The 23,489-nt window shown below is 42.6% G+C and overlaps 1 long non-coding RNA gene across 4 annotated transcripts in view; it reads left to right on the top strand.

The window, feature by feature from the left end:
* LOC310825654 overlaps positions 1-23,489 on the top strand; it is a 118,564-nt gene that overhangs the window by 80,662 nt on the left and 14,413 nt on the right. For 3 of the 4 annotated variants that reach the window (XR_014555384.1, XR_014555385.1, XR_014555386.1), the window contains one exon: positions 16,055-16,223. This is a non-coding gene — a long non-coding RNA (uncharacterized lncRNA). Of the gene's footprint in view, positions 1-14,374; positions 14,488-16,054; positions 16,224-23,489 lie in introns of those variants that run through there. The other variant, XR_014555387.1, reaches the window with a different exon arrangement.

Below are 23,489 nucleotides of genomic sequence, written 5' to 3' on the forward strand. Positions count from 1 at the left end.
TTTGAAAATGGACATGATACTAGTACCAACCGGTTCCTTTAGATGGAAGATGAATGACAATTTGTTCAGAGATCAAGAGATTATTAAGAAGGCCCAAAAAGTTATAAAGGACTACTTTGAAATAAATTTGAATACGACGGTGGAAAAAAGAACAATCTGGGATGCAAGTAAAGCGGTCATGAGAGGGTTCTTGATACAACAGAATTCTATAAAGAAAAGGACACAGAATGAAAAGAAAGACAGGATTTTGGAGAAAATTAAAGAACTAGAGAAGAAGTTAAGAGCAAATCCAAAATCGCAGCCGATCTTGAGAGAAATTAAACTCCACCAGGCACAATATTCTAAATTGATAAATCAGGAAATTGAATGGAAGATTAAGTTGATGAGACAAAAAACGTTTGAATCGGCAAACAAATGTGGGAAACTGCTGGCTTGGCAGTTGAAAAAGAGGCAAAAGTTGAATACAGTAACAAATTTGGAAATTGATGGAAGAAATATCCAGAACCCCGTGGAAATTAGAAAGTGTTTCCAGAAATATTTCAAAAAATTATATACTCAAGGGCCGCAAAATGAGATGGAAATTAAACAATTCTTGGAAAAAAATGGGCTTAAAAGACTGTCACAGGAAAATAGAACACTCTTGAATAGCAAAATAACTCGACAAGAGATCGAACTTGCCATTCAGAACATGAAACTGGGCAAATCTCCAGGGCCAGATGGTTTGACCTCCAAGTATTATAAGACATTAAATGACTATCTGATACAACCACTGATGGAGGTCAGCAATGAGATTATGGAGGGGAAGAAGGCGCCGGAATCGTGGAAAGAAGCCTTTATCACATTGATACCAAAATCAGAAACTGAAAAGACACAGCTTAAGAACTACCGTCCCATCTCCCTTCTAAATGTGGATTACAAAATATTTGCTGAAGTTTTGGCAAACAGACTTAAAAGAGTTTTAAGTGAAGTAATACACAAGGACCAAGCAGGCTTTCTCCCAGGCAGACACATGTTTGCCAATACAAGGAATATTATTGACATTTTGGAGCTGTTGCAAACAGAAATTAATACCAAAGCAGTGTTAGTTTTTATAGATGCGGAGAAGGCCTTCGACAATATCTCTTGGAAGTTTATGAAGGGAAATTTAAAAGAAATGGGAGTGGGGAGGGGTTTTGAAAACGGGATTGAAGCGATATATTCAGAACAAAAGGCAAAACTGATAGTCAACAATGTGGTTACGGAAGGGTTTAAAATTGAAAAAGGAACACGACAAGGCTGCCCAATTTCCCCGCTGTTGTTTATTACAGTCCTGGAGGTGCTCCTGAATCTTATCAGAGGGGACCGGTTGGTGCAAGGGATTCAGGTCGGAGCGAAACAATATAAACTTAAAGCTTTTGCAGATGACCTAGTTTTGACCCTGCAGGAGCCAGAATCTAGTACAAAAAGAGTTTTGGAATTGATTCAAGACTTTGGTCGGGTGGCGGGATTTAAATTAAATAAACAGAAAACTAAAGTATTAGGGAAAAACTTGACAGACATAGAGTCAGAACGGTTTCAGAAAGAAACAGAACTAACATTGGTGAAAAAAGTTAAGTACCTAGGGGTAAATATAACAGCAAAAAATCTGAGTCTATTTAAGGATAATTATGAAAAATGCTGGACTGAAATTAAGAGAGACTTGGACTGTTGGACAAAATTGAAACTTTCTTTGCTAGGCCGAATTGCCGCTATTAAGATGAATGTATTGCCAAAGATGTTGTTTTTGTTTCAAACATTACAAATTGTGGATAAGACGGAGTGCTTCAGGAAGTGGCAGAGAGATATTTCTAAATTTGTCTGGCAGGGCAAAAAGCCTAGAATTAAGTTTAAGATACTAACTGATGCGAAAGAAAGAGGTGGCTTTGCCCTGCCGGACTTAAAGCTGTACTATGAAGCAGCAGCCTTCTGCTGGCTCAAGGACTGGCTACTTCTTGAAGACACGGATGTGTTGGATCTGGAAGGTTTTAACAATGCATTTGGTTGGCATGCATATCTATGGTATGATAAAGTCAAGACCAATAAGGCCTTTAAGAACCATATTGTCAGGAAAGCTGTATTTAATGTCTGGACAAAATACAAAGACTTGTTGGAAAACAAAACCCCAAGGTGGCTTTCACCTCTGGAGGCTAAGGCCCGGAAGAGACCCAATATGGAGGCCAATTGGCCAAAGTATTGGGAAATATTAGAAAAAGATGGTGACAATTGGAAATTGCAGAGTTTGGAGAAAATGAAGGGTAAAGTGCTAGACTGGTTACATTATGCTCAGATTAAAGAAGTTTTTAAAAATGATAAAAAATTAGGATTCCAGGTGGAAAAATCGAAGTTAGAGACAGAACTGTTAGAACCAAAGAGTAAGATATTATCAAGAATGTATAACTTGCTGTTGAAATGGAACACACAAGATGAAATGGTTAAATCTGCTATGATAAGATGGGCACAGGACATTGGGTATAATATTATGTTTGAAGATTGGGAAAGGTTGTGGACCACTGGGCTGAACTTCACTGCATGTAATGCTCTGAAGGAAAATGTAATGAAAATGATATATAGATGGTACATGACCCCTGTTAAACTTGCTAAAATATACCACTTGTCCGAAAATAAATGTTGGAAATGTAAGGAAAATGAAGGAACATTCTTTCACCTCTGGTGGACTTGCCCGAAAGTGAAGGCCTTCTGGGAAATGATATATAACGAGCTGAAAAAAGTATTTAAGTATACTTTCACCAAGAAACCAGAGGCCTTCCTCCTGGGTATAGTCGGCCAGAAGGTGTTAAAGAAGGACCGAACATTCTTTATGTATGCTACAACGGCAGCAAGGATACTTATCGCTAAGAACTGGAAAACTCAAGATTTACCCACACTGGAAGAATGGCAGATGCAGCTGATGGACTATATGCAATTGGCGGAAATGACCGGCAGAATCCGAGACTTGGGAGAAGAAAAGATTGAAGAAGACTGGAGGAAATTCAAGATTTATTTACAAAAATATTGTAATTTGGTGGAATGTTAAGAAGGGTGCTTGATTACAAAAAATTGGCCATCACTAATTTGGATTTGAATTGGAAGATAAGTGAGATTTTAGAAAACAAAAATTGCTGAAGAATTGTTATTTATCATTTAAAAGAGCGACTATAAATTACATGATAATTTGCTTGGAAAAACGTATTTACAATGTAAGTGTGAACGGGAAACGTGAGGAAGTCCAAAAAGGTTTGAAAATTTGTTAAGACAAAAGGAATGTTGTTTATTATTCTTGTATTTTTTATAAAAAACCCTAATAAATATCTTTATAAAAAAAAAAAAAAAAAGACTTATGAAAATCCCATCCGTTAATCTCCCTATGCCTTAATACCCCATCTGTAAAAAGGGGGATAAGTCTACTCTACCTCGCAGTGGGTGTCTGAGGGATAAGCATAATGAAGGATATCCAAACTCACTGTTATCATGATGGTGGAGGGAGCATATAAATTATTTAGACAAATGCAATTCATGAAATGGATAATGCAGTGAGCATTGGATCTCATATTTTTAATTTCGTGAATCTCCAATAAGACTTATAAAAAACCAGTGACAGGTATCATAGGAGAAAGTCAGTTATTTTTAACCTTGCTCTTCTGAGCAGGTTGAATGGCCCTGCTTTTGACTTGCTTGCCTCATTATAGAGACACTCTGATATATTGGCTTCAATGTGACTTCCCTCTAGCTCCATTATTCCAAACTTCACCTTTTGGAAGGAGCAGGTTTCCAGGCTCTTTTGAAATGGGAGTTCAGAGAAGTCTGCTCCAAAAAGCCAGTGTAGGGATTCAGTGTTTGCATTAAACATGTACAGAAGCTGCCGGTATCTGAAGATGTCCATGGATCTCTTTGCACTGCCTTTAGGCAGCCGACAGACTGGATTATGGGAACGAAGTGGTTTGTGAGTCAGATTCAGTGGCACACTCCAGTTCTCTTGTGTCACTCTGATATCGTCAAGTACTTTAACCGGTGGTGGAAGCCAAATTTGTAGTTCATAGAAGCAGAAACCAGAAAAAATTGCCCCACAGGAGTGTAGACAAGCAGCCTGGGCGTACTTGCAGATGTTACAATAATTAAAACCTTAAAATCTTTCCACCTATGGTGCCTGGTTTCTCCCCTTCCCCTCTGTCCCTTCAAACTAAGGTGCTGATAACTCACTCTATTCATACTCTTCCACACGGACCTTTAAATATTATTTCATGCATTCCTTATTCCTGGAAAATATATATTCACATTGCCTCATAATATTAAATCCTGCCTATATGCAGTTAATTAGCTATATGTGCTTCAACACCTCAGCACCACTGCTGCTCCTTTTCCACCTCCCTGAGGTAGCTGCCTCACTTTGCCTCATGATAGGGTTACATGCCCTGGGTATTGTGTTCTATGGACATTTCAGTTTACAGTATTTTTATTACAGGCAACGACTGATTAACAAGCATCCAAAAGATGAGTGATTGCACACACATACATGGAGTTGAACACAGAAGTGACCCAAAAGTGTCACTCAACACATTATGAAATGGGCAGAACAGGGGCAGAATGGGGGTGGGGAATAACGGAGTGGGGCACACTGATACATACTCCAGCAATGCACACAGGGACTAGGATCAGAATCTCTGATCTGGACCTTGTGTCAAAATGAATTCTCTCCACCACAAAATGAGTTCCAAAGCTTTACTGCCAAACAGTCTTAAATACTAGTTACAATAAGATAAGTGTTATAAAATAGCCAAGTAGCACATTGCAAACAAGCAGTGGGGTTCAGTCCTTTATGCTGTTCAATAAACTTTCCACCATCTGGCCCTAGAGGAAGATGCTAAGTTTGTTAATCATTGCAGAACTTCTCTTCAACAGCTGCTGCCGCCAGTACTAGCCAACTCCAATAAAGCACAGGCTAGCTTCTCATGTTTCAGTTTCCTGCTGTAAGAGCTCAGGACTTCCTGTTTCCTGTGATGAGTCATCAGGTAGTTTAGTACACTGAAATGGCAAAATAGCAGCCTTCATTGACGCTTTTGACAAAGTGCAACTTTTTGCCTATGGTAAACTGCCCTTACAGCATTTTCAATACAATTCATTAAAACACAGCATTTTATGTACATTAAACTTATAACTTTAATGTGGAGCACATGAAGGCCCCACCTTTTAAAGTTTTATTTCAGAGGACAGTTGCAGGTGATGTAAAAGATCTCTGCCCGAGTACCTGGAAAGCTGGTATGAGTCACAGTAGATATTATTGAGCTAGATGGACAAATTGTCTGATGTGGTATATAAGCTTCCTTTGTTCCTGTGTAACAGAGTGGTCACAGTATAGAGAACGGAAGGCTTCCTACTAATAGTGACAGCACTTGAGGCTGAACTTCAGGTGAGATGAATGGACAGGAAGATTGATTCTTAACTTATAGAAGAAGGTGCCTAGGAAACACCTTCCCTTCTCTTCCTTGGTCTGATGCAGACACCAGGAAGACTTCTATTTCCAATCGTTTCTTTGCAGGGTTAGGAAAACTAGGAGCAGTGAATGGGTAGGAATTGTGGGTTCTAGTGTTGGGCTCCATGGGCTATGCTATCCTTGTAGACCTACATTAAAAAATAAATTAAAAATCCAGCTTTGCTTAAAGGATGAACACCTATCAGAACTATCCAACACCTCATACCAGTAAATGAATAGACTTTGAAAGTGTCTTTGAATCAGGTGTGTTTTTGAATTTTCACACTTCTTGTTCTCTTCCCCATCGCAGAAAAAGTGGACCTGAAGAAAAATCTCTCAATGTATGTTTATTTATTTTAAGGCACAGCTCTCAAGTTCTGGCCTGACATATTTCTCTAAGATCATTTTACTTAGTACAGCAATGTGCTTTTTTTCTTTTTGCCTGAAGGTGACAGATGATACTTTATGAGTTTCAAAAATATTACCAATATTCAGTGTGCTAAACCAGAGAGTAGTCATTAAGCTCCTTGTCTCCTGGTGCAGTGTTTGAAGTCATGTGCTGATATCGCTGGAATGGTGTCAGGTTAGATCTGCGAAACCTTGAGCTACTTTGTTGATGCTATGAGGCAGCTTCTTCACTGTTATTAATGTTCTTCATAGGCTGTAGGTAGCATTTTGTGTCTCTTTCTCTCTCCCTTGGGCTCTTTGCTGTAAGCATTTTCATGCTGGTGATGACTTAATGCTGTACTTTCCATCAGTTTTCTCTCTGTCTGCCATTGTGACTCTTTTCCATTTTCTGCTCCTGAAGAGGAGACAGATCCAGTCATAAATGTTTAAATGCTTGCAGTAAAACCCCCCCTGAAAGAATGACTATATACAGAAGACACTGCACATAATTTGTAATTTTCTAAAGTGCATTGAGAAAAAGACTTATCTTTTTCTGGGAACTGCCCTGAGACCTCCAGGTATAGAGCAGTATATAAATTCAATAAATTATAATAATAATCTCACCTCCTTTACAAATCTTGCCTTGCCTGTCCTATTTGGATTCTGAATGAAATACTGCTGAGACCCAAATGTGTTATCTGGTGATAATTTACACAAAATAGAAGCCCCAGAGATCTCTGATCCAGCATGTGAGGAGGGGGTATTACTCCCCCCCCATGCTGTTTTCCTCCCCAGAATACCACAATCTGCTATTTTTCTCTGACTCGTCCATTGCTTCTGAGTGTGAGATGCTTCAGATGATGTGTGTGAGAAGAATCAGACCCCCTTCCCCACACACCATGGTCCTAATCGGGTCCACACACCTCGGGTCCAGTATTGGACCACTTTGATCGGATATCCCCAGCCGATGTGGACAGACTCCTCCAAGCTGGAAAGCCCACCACCTGTCCTCTTGACCTGTGCCCATCTTGGCTGATTAGAGCGTGTCCAGACAAGGTGCGGGCCCCCCTGGGGGATATCATCAATTTGTCCCTTGGCACCAGCATATTCCCAGGGGAATTGAAGGAGGCAGTGGTGCGCCCGCTCTTAAAGAAAACATCATTAGATCCCTTAGATCTATCCAATTACCGCCCGGTTTCGAATCTTCCATTCCTGGGTAAGGTGATTGAGAGAGTGGTTGCTGAACAGCTTGGTAGGTTTCTGGATGAAACATCGGCTCTGGATCCATTCCAGTCCGGCTTCCGCGCTGGTCATGGGACCGAGACGGCTCCGGTTGCCCTAACAGATGATCTCCACAGGCAGCTGGATCGAGGCGGGTTGGGGCTGCTGATTCTTCTAGACCTGTCAGCAGCCTTCGACATGGTCGATCATGAACTCCTGGACCACCGCCTTGCCGACGTGGGGATGCAGGGCACAGTCCTTCAATGGCTGTGCTCGTTTCTCTCTGGTCGGGGACAGAGGGTGGCGCTTGGGGGGGAATTGTCATTGCGCCACTCCTTGGTGTGTGGAGTGCCTCAGGGTGCGATACTCTCCCCGATGCTTTTTAACATCTTTATGCGCCCCCTCGCCCAGCTTGTCCGGAGTTTTGGGCTGGGTTGCCATCAGTATGCTGATGACACGCAACTCTATCTGTTGATGGATGGCCATCCTGACTCGGCCCCAGACACACTGACCAGATGTTTGGAAGCTGTGGCTGGATGGTTACGTGGGAGCCGGTTGAAGTTAAATCCTTCGAAGACAGAGGTCCTCTGGCTGGGACGGGACGATATGGGATTGAGGGGGCAAGTCCCATCTCTTGCAGGGGTGCAATTAGTGCCAGCACTGTCCGTTAAGAGTTTGGGTGTAATCTTCGATACCTCCCTCCCTATGGAGGCACAGATTACAGCTATAACAAAGGCGGGATTTTTTCATCTCCGCCAAGCTAAGCAGTTGGCCCCTTCTCTCTCGCCCTGACCTAGCCACTGTGATCCACGCAACGGTAACCTCCAGACTGGATTATTGTAACTCACTCTACGTGGGGCTGCCCTTGAGACTGACCCAGAAACTCCAGCGGGTGCAGAATGCCGCAGCGAGACTCCTTATGGGGTCTTTGCTGTGAGATCACATTCATCCAGTACTATACCAGCTGCACTGGCTCCCGGTGGAGTACAGGATCAGGTTTAAGGTGCTGGTTTTAACCTTTAAAGCCCTATACGGCCTAGGACCCTCGTACCTACGGGACCGCCTCTCCTGGTATGCCCCACAGAGGAACCTACGGTCTGCAAATAATAACATCCTCAATGTCCCAGGCCACAGAGAAGTTAGGCTGGCCTCAACTAGAGCCAGGGCTTTCTCAGCTGCGGCTCCAATCTGGTAGAACGCTCTGTCACAAGAGACTAGGGCCCTGCGGGACTTGACATCTTTCCGCAGGGCCTGCAAAACAGCTGTTCCACCAGGCCTTTGGTCAGGGCGCAGCCTGACTCCCTCCTCTGGCAACCTGCACAGAATTTTGCTTAATGGTTGCCATTAATTTGATTTTAATTAATTTTTATAATGAAATGTTTTTAGAATGTTGGATTATTTGATTGTTTGATTATTTGATTGTTGTTAGCCGCCCTGAGCCCGGCTTCGGCTGGGAAGGGCGGGATATAAATAAAATTTATTATTATTATTATTTATTTATTATTATTAATCCAGATCTTCATCTGTGGTTGCTTAAAAGATAATTAAGGTAAAACAATCCAGGGCCTAAATCATGGTAAATATGTCAACCATTTTGGGTTTTAGATTATTTCATTGGTTGTTGTTTCATATTTGCAAACCCCTTCCACAGCCTAGTTCTGAGGTAGTAAACCTGGACCTGTTCTGTACCACTTCAGGTAACAGAGGACAGCTTTTGTGACCTAATGTCTTTTCATACAAATAAAGAAATCCTCCAGATAAAAAAACAAGATATTTGTGAGAGGGTTAGGCTGGATTGGGGTAGTCAGTGTAGTGGTTCCAGATATTTTAAGATGCTTTTAAATGTCATTACTGTATCCATCTCATGAGTTACCCAAGAGACGGAATTCCAGAGTACAGTGAGTGTAACGGCCAAAAATACCCACTTCTACGTTGTGATTAAGCAACAATCTGCTGGTCATAGAGTGGCCAATAGAGTCTCCTTAGAAGATCTTAAACAGCAGGTTCTCGTGTACCAGGGAGAAGCAGTCCATAAGATATTTAAGTTTGTGACTTTAAATATCAGCAACGAAACTTTGGACTTGTCCTAGTGGCTAATGTGTAGTCAGTGCAGATCTTTCAGCACTGGGATAATATGTGTAAAACTGAATGACCCAACTAAGCACCCTAGCTACTCTAACTTGCGCAGCTTCCAAACCAGGCCTAAGGGTAGCACCACATATAGCACATCAGAGTGGTGAGGTTACTAATGTATGGAACACCATGACAAGGCTATTGCTGTCCAGGGACAGCCATAGTTGGCACACCAACCAAAGCTGACTAATGAACACTCCAAACCGCTGAGTTCACCTGGACATTTGGTGACAGTGAGGTATCTAGCTGCAACTCCAAACATTGCACCTACTCCTTCAGAGAACGGAATTCTATGTGGAGGGAATTGTTTATTTGGTGGCAGGGATATGGAAAGAAGCTGCTGTGGGGACATACTGCTGCAGTCATGAGCAAAGGCTCCCAGAATGAACACATCATTGTGCAAGTTAAGCCCTCTCCAAGGGAATGTACAAGTGTGGTCCTCTTGGGATGTCCTCTGTCTGGAACCTGATATCAGTGTACCCCTCTAGTCCACATCCCTGGTACTCTGGAACCCTGTGAGATTGAGGTTCCCAACTGCACAGAAAGCCCCACATGCATGGAGGCCTCTTTCATGCATTGAATTGAACACATCATCCTTGGGCAGAGAAGAAATGTTAGGACCAGTGAATGGCACCCAGTATTGAGAGCATAGGGACGTGGGTGGTGCTGTGGGTTAAACCACAGAGCCTAGGACTTGCTCATCAGAAGGTCGGTGGTTCGAATCCCTGCAATGGGGTGAGCTCCCGTTGCTCGGTCCCTGCTCCTGCCAACCTAGCAGTTTGAAAGCACGTCAAAGTTCAAGTAGATAAATAGGTACTGCTCCGGCGGGAAGGTAAACGGCGTTTCTGTGTGCTGCTCTGTGAAGTGGCTTCATCATGCTGGCCACATGACCCGGAAGCTGTATGCCGGCTCTCTCGGACAATAAAGCAAGATGAGCACCGCAACCCCAGCGTCGGTCAGGACTGGACCTAATGGTCAGGGGTCCCTTTACCTTTACCTTTATTGAGAGCATGGCTAGCCAGCACAGCTGAGCTCATCCTTCTGCTGAGCACCTGAGCACTTTTTCTGAAGAGGGCTTTAATGAGCAAAAGCTCCTTTCTTCTGTTTCCCAGAAGTTTTCTTAGGTGCATGTTGATATTGGTTTAGGCTTGCCAGGCATTGTATTTAGACGTGTTACAGTTCAGCCTGCACAGATGTACTTGAAGCAAAGGCCAGCGTTGCACAACTGTCAGGTGCTGCTCAGATACACCCACTGTTGTGCCAGCTGATAGACAGACACATCAGCACACTTGGGTGTGTTTTTTTAATCTATCCCCAGGCAACATCTTGTTTATGTGTTCTGAGAAAAAAATATATTAGCATGTTTTCAGTGACACAACAAAGGCACAATATAAAATACCAGGTATGAGCTGTGTGCTTGTTGCTGAGGTTGGCACTTCAGTGTTCCTGTTTCCAGGGTTACAGCTGATCTTTTTTTTTTATGCCAGTTGTTCTCATCAGTAGAGATTTGGCTTTTTCCAAGGTCCACTGTTTTAGCCTACATTTTTAATTGTCAAGCCCTTTCCCTTCAAATAAAGTTCATTACTCATTGTTCAGGACACTGGCACCCACAGGAAGGAGGCTAAATTAGTGGCAGCTCTCTTAACATTTAGCATAAAATGTGCAAACCCCCATGAGAGTAGATGATTCATTTATTTTAAAAACAAAAAAATGGGGTTCTATTCATACAGAGGCATCTTCTGAAACTGCCGACTGATTTATGACTTGTGAAATTCTCAGTGCTTTTGAAAAAATCACCTATGTGCTGAGCTAGGAAGTAATCTATTGTTTTAGCACTACTGCAAGACTGAGAAACAAGTGCCAACTGTAGGGAAAATGACTATGAGTGTCGTCCTAAGACTATAAAATATATGATGTAGTGCAACTGTAGGAAAGCTAGAAATGCCGTTTTGGGAAGAGGCCATAGGTTAACGGCAGATAATGCAAAGGTAGAGTATGTGTTTCATATGCTTAAGGGCTCACATTTAGCCACTGGGGTCACTAGTTAGAAAGGATATTGAGCAAACCTATGAAAGATCTCTGAACAAACCCCTAATGGATAGTAGCCAGCTAGATGCTTCTGACAATATAGTGGAACTTCATATATTCATATGCAAGAATGAATAATTTTGCATACAAATCTGTCTTTGAAAGCACTTGGAGAATATGTTGAAGGCAGCAGTTGTTGATAATAGACATTCTGACTGCAAATGGAATCAGCTGGAATTTGATAGGACAGGTGATTTTACCATGGAAACGCATGGTTCTGGAATAGGGTGACCTCTATTTGAGAGAATGGTCCTCTAGTTGAAGAGCTCCCCAATCCCAATTAGAGAACCCTAAGAACAGGGGGAGCCTCAAACTCTCCCATCAACAGCTAGCGCTTGGAGAGCCATCAGAACAGTCACACAGGTCACCTGATAACATTCCTCCTTACTCCACTATGGTGAAACATATTCTATTTCTATTTAAATTGTGGCGATCTCTTCAAAATGTGCATCTATGCATACAAATAAGACATGCAGCTTTAAGACATGCACTACAGGGAGGTGCTGAGTTATGCAACTGGCACCTCCATTCAATCCCTGCTAGGTCTGAATGTGTGAACCAGGCCACAAAGTCGAGGAAAGCAGGATCCAGAGAGAAAGTTTGACGTGGGCGGTGTGCTGGTGGTAGGAAGGGGGCAGACAGGTGAGCTTTGGATTCCCCAAAAAGGAAGCCAACGAGAACAAGGAGGTAGTCTCTCTCTCTCTCTCTCTCTCTCTCTCTCTCTCTCTCTCTCTCTCTGTATTATTTATTAAATTTGTATACCACCCTTCATCCAAATAAAACAGGGCAATTCACAACATAAAAATACAAAATAAGAACATATTGTATTAGCAATCTGACTTAATCAGCCAAGCATCTCTAGGGTTATAATCTGAAAAATTTCCTCACCAGTTCATGATGCAGTTCACATTCCATAGTACATTACTACATATGTTGGGATATTTTGTCCATAATCATTTTGAGCAAGGATGCATTATTCTGAAAAATAATGAAATATTTTCACTTAATGCTTTGTTGAGTGCTCATTCTACGGAATACTGGGCTGTGTTTTGTAGCACAGTTTGATTGCACAATTGAATATTTTCCTTTGTACATTCTTGAGCTACTACTACATAGAACATGAGCATCTTTCTTAGTTTATTTTCAGCTGCCACACCTGAAAGTAACAACATAGCATGGGACTTTCTCCTACTGAAACCTGTAAGATAGGAATTTTTTATAATGAGTTTGGCTGAATTATTATTTATTACATTTTTATGCAACCTTTGCTTTTCCTTCCATCCTTACAGTGACCCTGTGAAATAGATTAGGCTGAAAAAGAATGACTGGCTCACGGTCACCCAGTAATCTCCTTGGCTGAATGAAGGTTTGAACCTGGGTCTCCCCAGTCCTACATGCTAACCCCCACTTGCTGGATCATCACCTTGTCATGGTGAGTGGGCTTGCATGTTCCTATGACCCTTGTGAGTGAAGCCATCGGGAATCTCGTACTCCCAGCAGGGTCACCCAAAGCGGTAAGGTCAAAGGGAAGGAGCTAGACAAAGAAGGATCCAAGAAGTCCTCAACGGCAGAGCAGGCGGATGATAATAAACAGTATGTTACAATGGCTGTGAAGGCCATGATCCTACACTTTGTCAAAGGGAAACTCCTCACTGGAGTAGAAATCATATATCGAACAGATGGAAAGCTCTTCAATCTGAGCAGGCTGAAAGCAAAGGGTAAGGTTACCGTAACTTCTGTCATAGAGTTTCAGTATGCTGATGACAACGTAGTGTGCGCATGCTCAGAGCATGATCTTCAAACCATCCTAAGTACCTTTGCAGAAGCTTACGAAAAGCTTGGCCTATCACTCAACATCCAAAAAACCAAAGTGCTGCACCAACAAGTACAAAATAACCCCTCTGCAGTGCCACAAACCCAACTCAATGGTGTAATGTTGGAAAATGTTGATCACTTCTCCTACCTAGGCAGTTATCTTTCCACAAGGGCCAACACTGATGCCGAAATCCAGCATTGCCTGGGCTCTGAGAGTGGGGCTTTCTCCTGATTGAAGTGCAGAGTGTTTGAGGACTGGGACATTTGCAGGGAAACCAAAATACTTGTTTACAAAGCTATTGTACTACCAACCTTACTATATGCTTGTGAAACATGGACCACTTATAAACGGCATCTCCAACTCCTTGAAAGATTCCATCAATGGTGTCTCTGAAATTTTTTACACTTGCTTGGGAAGACAGGCGAACTAATATCAGTGTACTGGAAGATGCAAAGATCACCAATGTTGAAGCAATGATACTTCAACATCAACTTTGTTGGACTGGTCATGTTGTGCGGATGCCTGATGATCGTCTTCCAAAGCAACTTCTCTATTCTGAACTTAAAAATGGACATAATTCTGGTGGTCAACAAAAGAGGTTTAAAGACTATCTCAAGTCAAATCTAAAAAATGTAGTATAAACACTGACAACTGGGAAACACTGGCCTGCAAGCGCTCCAGTTGGAGAACAGCCTTTACCAAAGGTGTCATGGGCTTTGAAGACACCCAAACTCAGGACACAAGGGAGAAACGTGCTAAGAGGAAGGCATGCTTGGCAAATCCACACCATGATCAACTCCCGCACGGAAACCAATGTCCCCACTGTGGAAGGACGCGTGGATCCAGAATTGGCCTCCAAAGTCACTTACAGACTCATTGTTAAAACCGTGTTTATGGAAGACAATCTTACTTGGCTACGAGTGATCGCCAAAGAAGATGTCATGCTAACCACTACACCAAGCACCACTTTGGCTCTGGCTCACGTTCCACTGCAACAATCTTAGACTACAGGGTCTCCTCGGACCAAATTAATGCAGCTAATTCAGAAAAAGAGACTTCAGGATTGCATCCTCTAGCTAAAAGAAATAAATATAGTTTTAACTGTATGAGCTAGACTCTTTTATAAACATTGGCTATTCCTGGACTCCCAAGTGGCTAGCTTGGTGAAATAAAATGAAAGCTCTGTTACTTTTAAATATTAGGTGGAACAATCCAGAAACATTGCTGTTGTAGCAAAACATAACAACACATTTTATTTTCTGGGAACTGCACAAATTTAAAAAAAGAAACATACACTACTGTGGTTCAGTACATGGCTTTGGCAATAAGGCAGAATGCTTGATGGTTGACCAGCCAAGTGAGTCAGGGGCAGAAGGTCATATTTACTGTGGTAGATTTTTTATTTTTATTTTAAATGCGGTTTTTCATCTGATCTGTGCCCCTCCTATTCTCCTTAAAGCAAAAGCCTGAATTTTGATCCCCCTCTTCCAGTGTGAAATTTACACGTGAAGTTTCTCCTGTTTTTACACACAAGGGGCCTGATCCAAACATGCTTGTGAACAGCGTGGTATGCTGCACAGCCATTCTTTGTCCAAAGGTCCCCATTTCCATATTCAGATAGGTGGTGGGGCAAGGAAGCTGGACAACTTGCTGAAAAGTTCTTTCTTTCTCCCTTCCCTCCTCCTACTGCAGCATTATTGGGAAACATGCCAGAGTCTGGCTTGCTGTGGCAGCTGAACCTGAGCTCATGTTTTTTTGCTCTCCAAACCCACAAACCCAGGTTCAAACATTGCAATAAGCCAGACTCTGCAGCAGGAGTAGAGCAGGGCCACTGTGGACCTGTAAACTGATGTTGCCTGCAGTGGCCAGCTCTTCCTCTGCTCTTCCTTCACTAGCCACAAAGGACCTTTACTGCATATTTTTCCCACACTCCTTTGAGTAAAATGGAAACTTTATAATACACTATCATTAAAACCACACAAGTAACTTTTCCTGGATTAGCAAAAAGCAAATACACAAAGGCAACTGTAAGGCATGTATTTACTGGGCAAAAATGATCCAAAGCAAAAGACTTTTCCAGGCACAATTTTTATTCACTCGTTTCAAATCTTACATTTGGACCTACGTTTCTGGGGCCCTGAAGCTTGATCTGCTATGTGGGCCCTTTCACAAGCAGCAATGAGGTCTAGGTAACCACTATTATCTTCTTCAATGGGGCCGTGTCACGACAGATCACCGCCCTTTTACAACATTACAATCCAGTGCTATTTTTCTAGAAAAAGGGGTGCCGGAAGTCATCACGAACTCCTCCCTTGTTCTCTGGCACCCACCTGAGAGGTGTCAGAATTGAGTTCCAGTTGGAAAAAAAACCTGGCTGACTCTCAAACTTTGGGATTGTTGAAATATAGACAACTAAAAATTAATCAATACTAGACCCATTTTTTAAAGCAATGTGAACTAAAGTTGCTTCTGGGGCCACTCTGGATTTAGAGCCCCTGTTATTACTTTCCTAGCAGATCTGTCCCTCATTTGGACATCTTGTTTGCCATACCAAGAGTGTTCAAAATCCTAGATTCCACATTGATAGGACACATTATTTTGATGCCATCTAAATAATGGTGCCTTTTCTCAAACTGTATAGTGGTAAGATACTAAAAATTTGCTCTGCCTTATGTGGAAAGGTTTTACCCAATGGTCTATGATCACGAGAGTCCTGTGGATTGCAGTGGTTTTCCTACATTTCAGGGAATTCACATATAGTTATAAACTAAGTTTAAGCATCTTACACCAAAGATAATTTAAATATGCAGTTGGGTTTGTTTGTCTTTTTAGTCCCAATCACTGTGTTGTTTGTTTTTAAACTATCAGAGATCAATTTAATAATGTGTCCTCCTAATGTTTTTGCTGCTTCTGCTTCTTGTTAGGTTTTGAAGACATCTAGGGTTACACGTGTACGGACACATGAATCGTATCTCTAAATAGCTGTGATTAGACTGTGTGGAAATGCCTCAGAGATGCCTTCTTCCTTTCCCACAATAACTTTCCAGAAGACAGAACATCTTGCTGTCTGGACACGTTAAACCTTTGGATGAGGTAATATGAAAATTCTTCTACTGCTCTTATTTCCACTTGTGTATGTTTTTCCTGGCTCAGAATCAGTGACCCAGTTATTGTAGCTCCTTAGTTCTTGTACTTCTTCCAAAGTATTTTGTTTATCTTTGAGCCCGCGAGCTCATGTGTGTGCACACACGTTTTTCCTTTCCTGCCCTTTTGCCTCTTCCTCACAGTAGATCTGAGAGGTGTGGGAGGTTGACAGCAATTACCATACGCTAATGCTGCACTTTGTGCAAAAGAGTGAACTGTGGGAAAGGGCAATGAATGCAAGGAGCGAGGAAACAGGTCCACCAGATATCATGGGCCAATCTCCCTTGTTGTGTTTGGGTCAATATGTGGGAGCTCTTGTACCTAAGACTGAACTTAGGCTTAGGAGGCAGGTAGATTTCAAGGGGTCCCACTACTTCCTCATTTCTCAGACTTGAGATAGACTCAGTGGTGTAGCATGGGGGTGTATGGGGACAGTGGCCCCGGGCATGAAATTGTTAGGAGCACAACATTTCAACACCTGGTGCTGTCTCAATACAGCTGTGTGCTTCCATCGCTGGGCTCTGTTAAAAATGGCTTTTCCATGCCAGTCAGGAATTAACCTCCACGACTCTTCTTCTTCTTCTTCTTCTTCTTCTTCTTCTTCTTCTTCTTCTTCTTCTTCTTCTTCTTCTTCTTATCTCTCCAGCTGCAATCTCCAGGGTGACACAGACACTATTTCATACATACCCCCTCCATTTCCTTCCCACCCACCCCCAACTCTGTGCAGCCTCGGGTGATGGCAACCCAAGCTACACCACTGGATAGACTTACTGCAGGAAGCATGCACCATCTGAAGAGGATGTTTGAGCTTCTCCGTGACTTCTCCCCAAATTCAATGTTCTGTGTTCCTCTTTTGTGTGGAGTAGGAGGTAGAAGCAATGTGGGCTCTGGTCTCTTTGTGGCATTGGCTGACAACAGAACTAGTAGAAGTCAGCTTGTTTATCTGCATTCCCATTTGTGTTAACAAATAAGCCCTGTGCACCTTATGGACTCTGAGGACATACCATGTCCACATCTATGCTTATCATTTCTTGAGGTGCACTGACAATTTTGTGCAGAAGACAAAGCGATACTTTTGCAGCAATGCCCATTTCCCATAATAATTTTTTAGACTCTTTGCTGGCCTAGCACTTGAAAGCCTGCACTTGAAAGGTTTCTAATAGCCTCTCAGGCACAATTAAAGCTTCTTCTTCTTCTTTAAAGCCTAAGTGATTTTGGTCCACTGGCTTCAAAGAGCCAGCATGTCCCATCACGTTCTTGCTGATCCGTTGAGAAGGTCCTCTTGATCATGCCACACATCATATGCACCAAATCCTTACACAGACACAATTTTTTTTACACAAATAAGGAATAACCTTTATTTGGAGACTTGCAAATATTTGGGGAGGGCTTTACAGTCTTTTTTGCAGCATGGGATGGGTAAATAGGTGGCTGACATTGCAATCACTTACCTGAGAGTCTCAAGGAACAGAATGACCTTATTTCTGGATTGCACTGAAGGAATATTTGGAAGGACTAGAAAAGCATTGCTTCATTTATTATATATGAAAGCTGCTAATATGCACTATCAAAACCAAATCTTGCATGCATACCCTTCCAAAGCCAAAGCTCTAGTACTGCTCATTACTGGCTTTGGTTCCACCAAAAGCTACCCCCCAGCCCCACAATAGATTATCCCTGAAGGAAGGTGGCCCTAGGCAGAAAATATTGCCCACCCCAGGCTTCTATGGGTAGCAAAACTGGGGCATCTTATGAAGATAATAGGCGTAGTTGCCCCATTCTCTTCTGAATGGACTCTCATGTTTTTAGCAGCTGCATTAGCATACAATGTACATTTTGTACAGCACAATGTACAATTGCAGCACAATGTACATTTTGTACAGCCAAGGATTCAGCCCCACATTTCTGCTCCCGGGATCCTCTTTCTTTCTCTCTGCAGCACCACTGCTGCTACTGCTACGGTCACCACCATTTCCCCCTGGTGTTGATACTGCGCTTGTAACAAACAGCAGTGCAACAGGCAGAAATCTCATGAGAAGACAAGCAGTACTTGTTGAATGTTGGTCTGCCATGCTGTTGCTACGAGCAAGAGGAGCTGCCAGATGTCAGCGGGCGGGGGCAGTGAGATGGTAACTCTCATAATAATATATTTATTTATTTTTTTGCAAGGAAGGAATATCTCAACAGCAGACAAAGATGCTGGGTGACTCTTTAGCTGTGTAAAATATGTGCAGCATGTCATTCCTAAACTTCGGAACTTAATTCAGGGTTTTGGTACCGCCCTGAATTAGACACTCTTGGTGCTAGACAGGAAATTAGCTGGAGACAGCAATCTCTTGGAATGAAGGAAGACTAAAAATTAAAGGTATTCTGGAGTTCCCCCTTCCTCTTTCTTTCTTTTAAAGAATGCATACTTTAATCTATTCAGTGATGGCAGGAGGGATAGATTTTGACTCTACACAAATATCAGATGGTTAAAGCTCCCTGTTTTTCATAAGCAAGACATTCCGGGACTAGTAGGTACATGTTGCCCATTCTAAAGTAGAACATGCTTGGGCCAGTAACAGATAGACAAAGGATAATCTCAGCAGGGAATTTCCTCCTCTGCCTTTTATATTTTTTTCAATCGTTTTGTTCAAGTATATGCACGAGGAATCCTATTGAAATGTATCTGGGTTGTTGTTGTTATTATTGTTTAAAAACAGACCTCATGGAAAGAGCATGTGAATGGTTCATCCATAGATTCCCCCAGTGTCACATTGCAACTCCAGTCATTGCATGACAGAAGCAGGAGTTGTGCGGTTCAACCTCCTTGCTCAGAAGCAGAGTGATCCAGCTACACACACATGCAAGCAAGCTGTGCAACCCAAACCACAGTGTGCCACAAGCCAAGAGCAGGTCACTGCAGTGAAGTTTAGGCAACCCAAAGGGATCACAAAGCAAGCCAAGACACACAGCTACTGTGTTCCTCTCGCATCAGGACCACTGTCGCATGGAACTGGGAGCAACATAGTATGCATAGCTACACTGGTGCTCAGTCTGCCATCTGGATTCTCTGGCTTGCCGGCACATATTTGCATTACTGAAGAGGGGAGCTGTTACAGGTGGGTTACAGCCAGTTTTAGGCTTATTCATATACTTAACTAATAACCAGGGAGAAATTAATGCAAAGGCATGCCTGGGTGAACAGCAGCATTTCCCTCACACCAAAGTGTCTCCATCATTTTGCTTTTTACATTTTGCTGCTGTTGTTCTTTGAGGTTTGTGTGCTCCCTTTTCTGGGGCTGAAGGACAAATCTATCCTAATTTCTTAATGAGGTTAGCAGCAGTATGACTGCCAATATACTCCCTCCCCACCAGTGTTGCATTATCACACTATAATCTTTTGAATGTTTTCCCACCTTGTGATGTTTTATAGGAAAGTGTTGCCAGAGCAGCTTCGTCAAGCTGGCCACGTGACCCGGAAGTGTCTTCGGACAGCGCTGGCTCCCGGCCTCTTAAGCGAGATGAGCTCGCAACCCCAGAGTCGGACACGACTGGCCCATACGGGCAGGGGTACCTTTACCATAGTCTAGAAATGCTGGAATTATGACCAAAAACTTAAGATGTAATTGAGGCATGCATTCATTAGTCCTCGAGAGAAGCCCCATCACTTGGCAGCAGAGCAATAAAATACATTTATTTGTTTATATAAGAGACCCGTTGTGGTGTGGTGGTTAGAGTGTCGAGCTAGGACCTTGGGGCCAGAGTTTAAATCCCTGCTCAACCATAAAGCTCACTGGTTGACCTTGGTCCAGTCACCATCTCTCAGGCTAAACTGACAGGGTTATCTGAGTGTAGAATGGGAGAGAGGGGAGAACCATCATGTAAACCACTGTGAGCTCCTTGGAGGAAAGGAGTGGTAGAAATTTAATAGTCGTAATATATCCCAGTAGTGATGTATGGAAGTGAGAGCTGGACCATAAAGAAGGCTGATCGCCGAAGAATTGATGCTTTTGAATTATGGTGTTGGAGGAGACTCTTGAGAGTCCCATGGACTGCAAGAAGATCAAACCTATCCATTCTGAAGGAAATCAGCCCTGAGTGCTCACTGGAAGGACAGATTGTGAAGCTGAGGCTCCATTTCTTTGGCCACCTCATGAGAAGAGAAGACTCCCTGGAAAAGACCTTGATGTTGGGAAAAATGGAGGGCACAAGGAGAAGGGGATGACAGAGGACAAGATGGTTGGACAGTGTTCTCGAAGCTACCAGCATGTTTGACCAAACTGCGGGAGGCAGTGGGAGACTGGAGTGCCTGGTGTGCTCTGGTCCATGGGGGTCACGAAGAATCGGACACGACTAAACAACAACAAATATATGAAATCACATCCACCCAATGCATGCTGGCTGGAGCTGATGAAAGATGGAGTCCAACATCTGGAAGCATGTTCCCTACTGCTGATGTTCAGTGCAGATGAGTTACATTCTTAATGTCCTTCTCTTAAAAGAAACAAAACCTTCAGACAGAAACAGAGAGGTGCTTTGCAGAAACGAGAATGGAACAGGAGCCTGGAATTATGCTGGATCACTATATTATAGGCTGTAAAGGAGGATTTGGGGGGAGGGGAAGCCCCCCCCCCAGTGCAACTGCCCCCACTAGGCTCTTCATCTGAATTTGATTTTGCATTTATGCACTTCAGCTCTTTCATGCATTGTATAATAGAGAAATGACAAATTAATTGCATGCTTCTCCCTCCCTTTTGTGGATCTATTTATTAAAACATGTGATGCCAACTCAGCTCTTTGGAATAGATGGTGCAAAGGCACTTTAATAATTACTATCATTCTGGGAAGCCAGCCAGCCATCTCTTGGTGATTTTAGCTTTCATTTCATCTAGTCCCTTTTGCCACTGAATAATTCCTTTCCCTGAACCCCTAAGAGACCACAGTAAAAAGGATATGTGGTTCCTATTTCCTCACCAAGTATAAAATGACTTTTTAGCACATCCTTTCTGCCTTGGAAAGGCGCATGCATTGTTTAGAGAGCATCAGACCTGTGCTACATTCGGTGGAAACCATAGTAACAGTATTGCCAGAAAATGGCAAATAATTATTTGGGTCATGCTAGTACATCAAGGAACATAGTAGATGTTAGCTGTATTTCCATTAAAGTTCATTGATCTATTATATCAATAGTGTTGCCATAGAGTGGGGGGAAAGAGGACAGCGAGTTGACCTTTTTAACAATTGCAGTGCTCTGCCTTCACCCATAGTGCAACATTCACTGTGATAATAACTTTTTGCCAGTGCAATACTTTCTTTGGGTTGCAGCCACTAGACAAGGACAGGAGGGCCACTCAGTTATCTTGTGTCAGCAGAACACAAAGATATGCAGGCATAGTGGATTTACACGGCTATTGTTGCACCATTGGACTGGCATGCCGATGCCAAGATAAAAAGGGGCAAAACATAAGCAGAGTTTGGGGGCAGAATGGGGCAGGAGAGTGAAATGCATAGTTGCTCAGAGGCTGGCTCCACCTGGAATGCTTGTGTCACATTTAGCAACCACAAAAAAGTGCTGGATTAATAAGAAGAATTTTACAACAAATTGGACAAAATATCATTACAACTGCAATATGTAAATTTCAGCAGCAAATACAGAGAATCATATTGCACAACAGTGATGATTATTGTATTAAATGATGCTCTAAGCAGCTGACAACAACAGACAGATTTCCGGGTAAGGTTCTGTTTTGAAGATCTTCCACAGGATAATACACACACACACACACACACACACACACACACACACACACACTCCCATGAGGAACTGACAAACAATCATATTCCCAAATTAGTTGCAAAGGGTGGCATCCACATGTCAACCAAATACTTGGCCCCTCGCAAGCATTTTAAGGCCCTGACTGCAGTTTTCACAACTGGGAGGACTTCAGGAACATTTTCTCTCCAAAAAGGTTATTAAGCATAACAGAAACAAAACTATGATTATCTTATTCTGAAGTGTATTCAGAGTCCATAATGACAAACCACCAGCATGGCTGTGTTGGCTGGGGCTGGTGAGAGTGGTAGTTCAAAACATCTAGAGGGCCCCAAGTTGGGGAAGGATGCCCTGCAGGTACCCTGGCACAGGTGGAAGCAGTCTTTCTCAAGTATTCACCTGCCACCCCCTCATCTTCAGCTTGTTATAGGGACCATCTCTCTTGCAGCTGCCAACCATGGCTCATTACCACCCTCAGGTTTCTATTGTCTCCCTGCAGCCATTCAGTCTGTGCTACTGCAGGGACCACTGTAACAGCAGGTGTATGAAAATGCTGCATGGCAGACCCAATGAAACAACAGGAAGTAACTTTTCTTACTACCATATTTCCATACTTCTTTGCCTGTTAAATGATTGCCTCTCATGCCCTGTAGAAAGGCACCACTAAAATGATGATGATGATGATGATGATGATGGCAGTAACGCTAGTCACAGGTGTTGCTTTCAGAACTCACTCCACTAATGTTGTTCAATAATATCTTAATCCTTTCTTCTGTGCTTCATCTGATCTAGTTAGAGCTGGGCACAAGTGACCTGTCAAAACGCACCTCCCTATTTTTGTGAGCAGAGAAATTGGAAGGACACTTTCCATGAATTTTCAGGGGAAAGGAGATATTCTTCCACAGCTTGTGGGGGTCACCATTAGCAGTGGCAGCAGCAGGGAAGTCCAATTCTATTGTGTGGTGGGGCAGATTTGAGAGTAACTCACATGTGGTGAGGTTTTGTTTTGTTCCCAGAAACACACCCTGAAATCATCCCAGACTCAGAGGTAACTCCGGTCAACTCACATAAAGAACATACACAAGCTCTTTCACAAGCTCCTCTGTGACCTTTTCACATCCAGAGTTCATCTTCCAATGTTATAATTTGTGAGGTGGGTGTGAATTGGGGTTGTGTAAATCTGCCATACTGCTGAACATTATGAATTCCAGTGAAATGTTCCATCTTTAATTTCAGACTATTGCAGTTTCATTTGGACATGTGTTTCTTAATTCTACAATGTTACAAAAAAGGATAACCGTTCCTAGGAATTTATCCCAGAAGTTGCCAGTTGTACTTATAGCCATCAAACATCACTACTCATTTTCCGCAATCTGTTTGTATGTGTGTTTTTAATGCCTCATTATGGCTTTCTGAGCCACCTTTGTGCAAACTAAGCTAGGAGAGGTTGCTAGCTG

The sequence above is a fragment of the Podarcis gaigeae genome (assembly GCF_964106915.1).
Source record: "Podarcis gaigeae genome assembly, chromosome: 10".
In the NCBI taxonomy this organism is placed as follows: Eukaryota; Metazoa; Chordata; class Lepidosauria; order Squamata; family Lacertidae; genus Podarcis; species Podarcis gaigeae.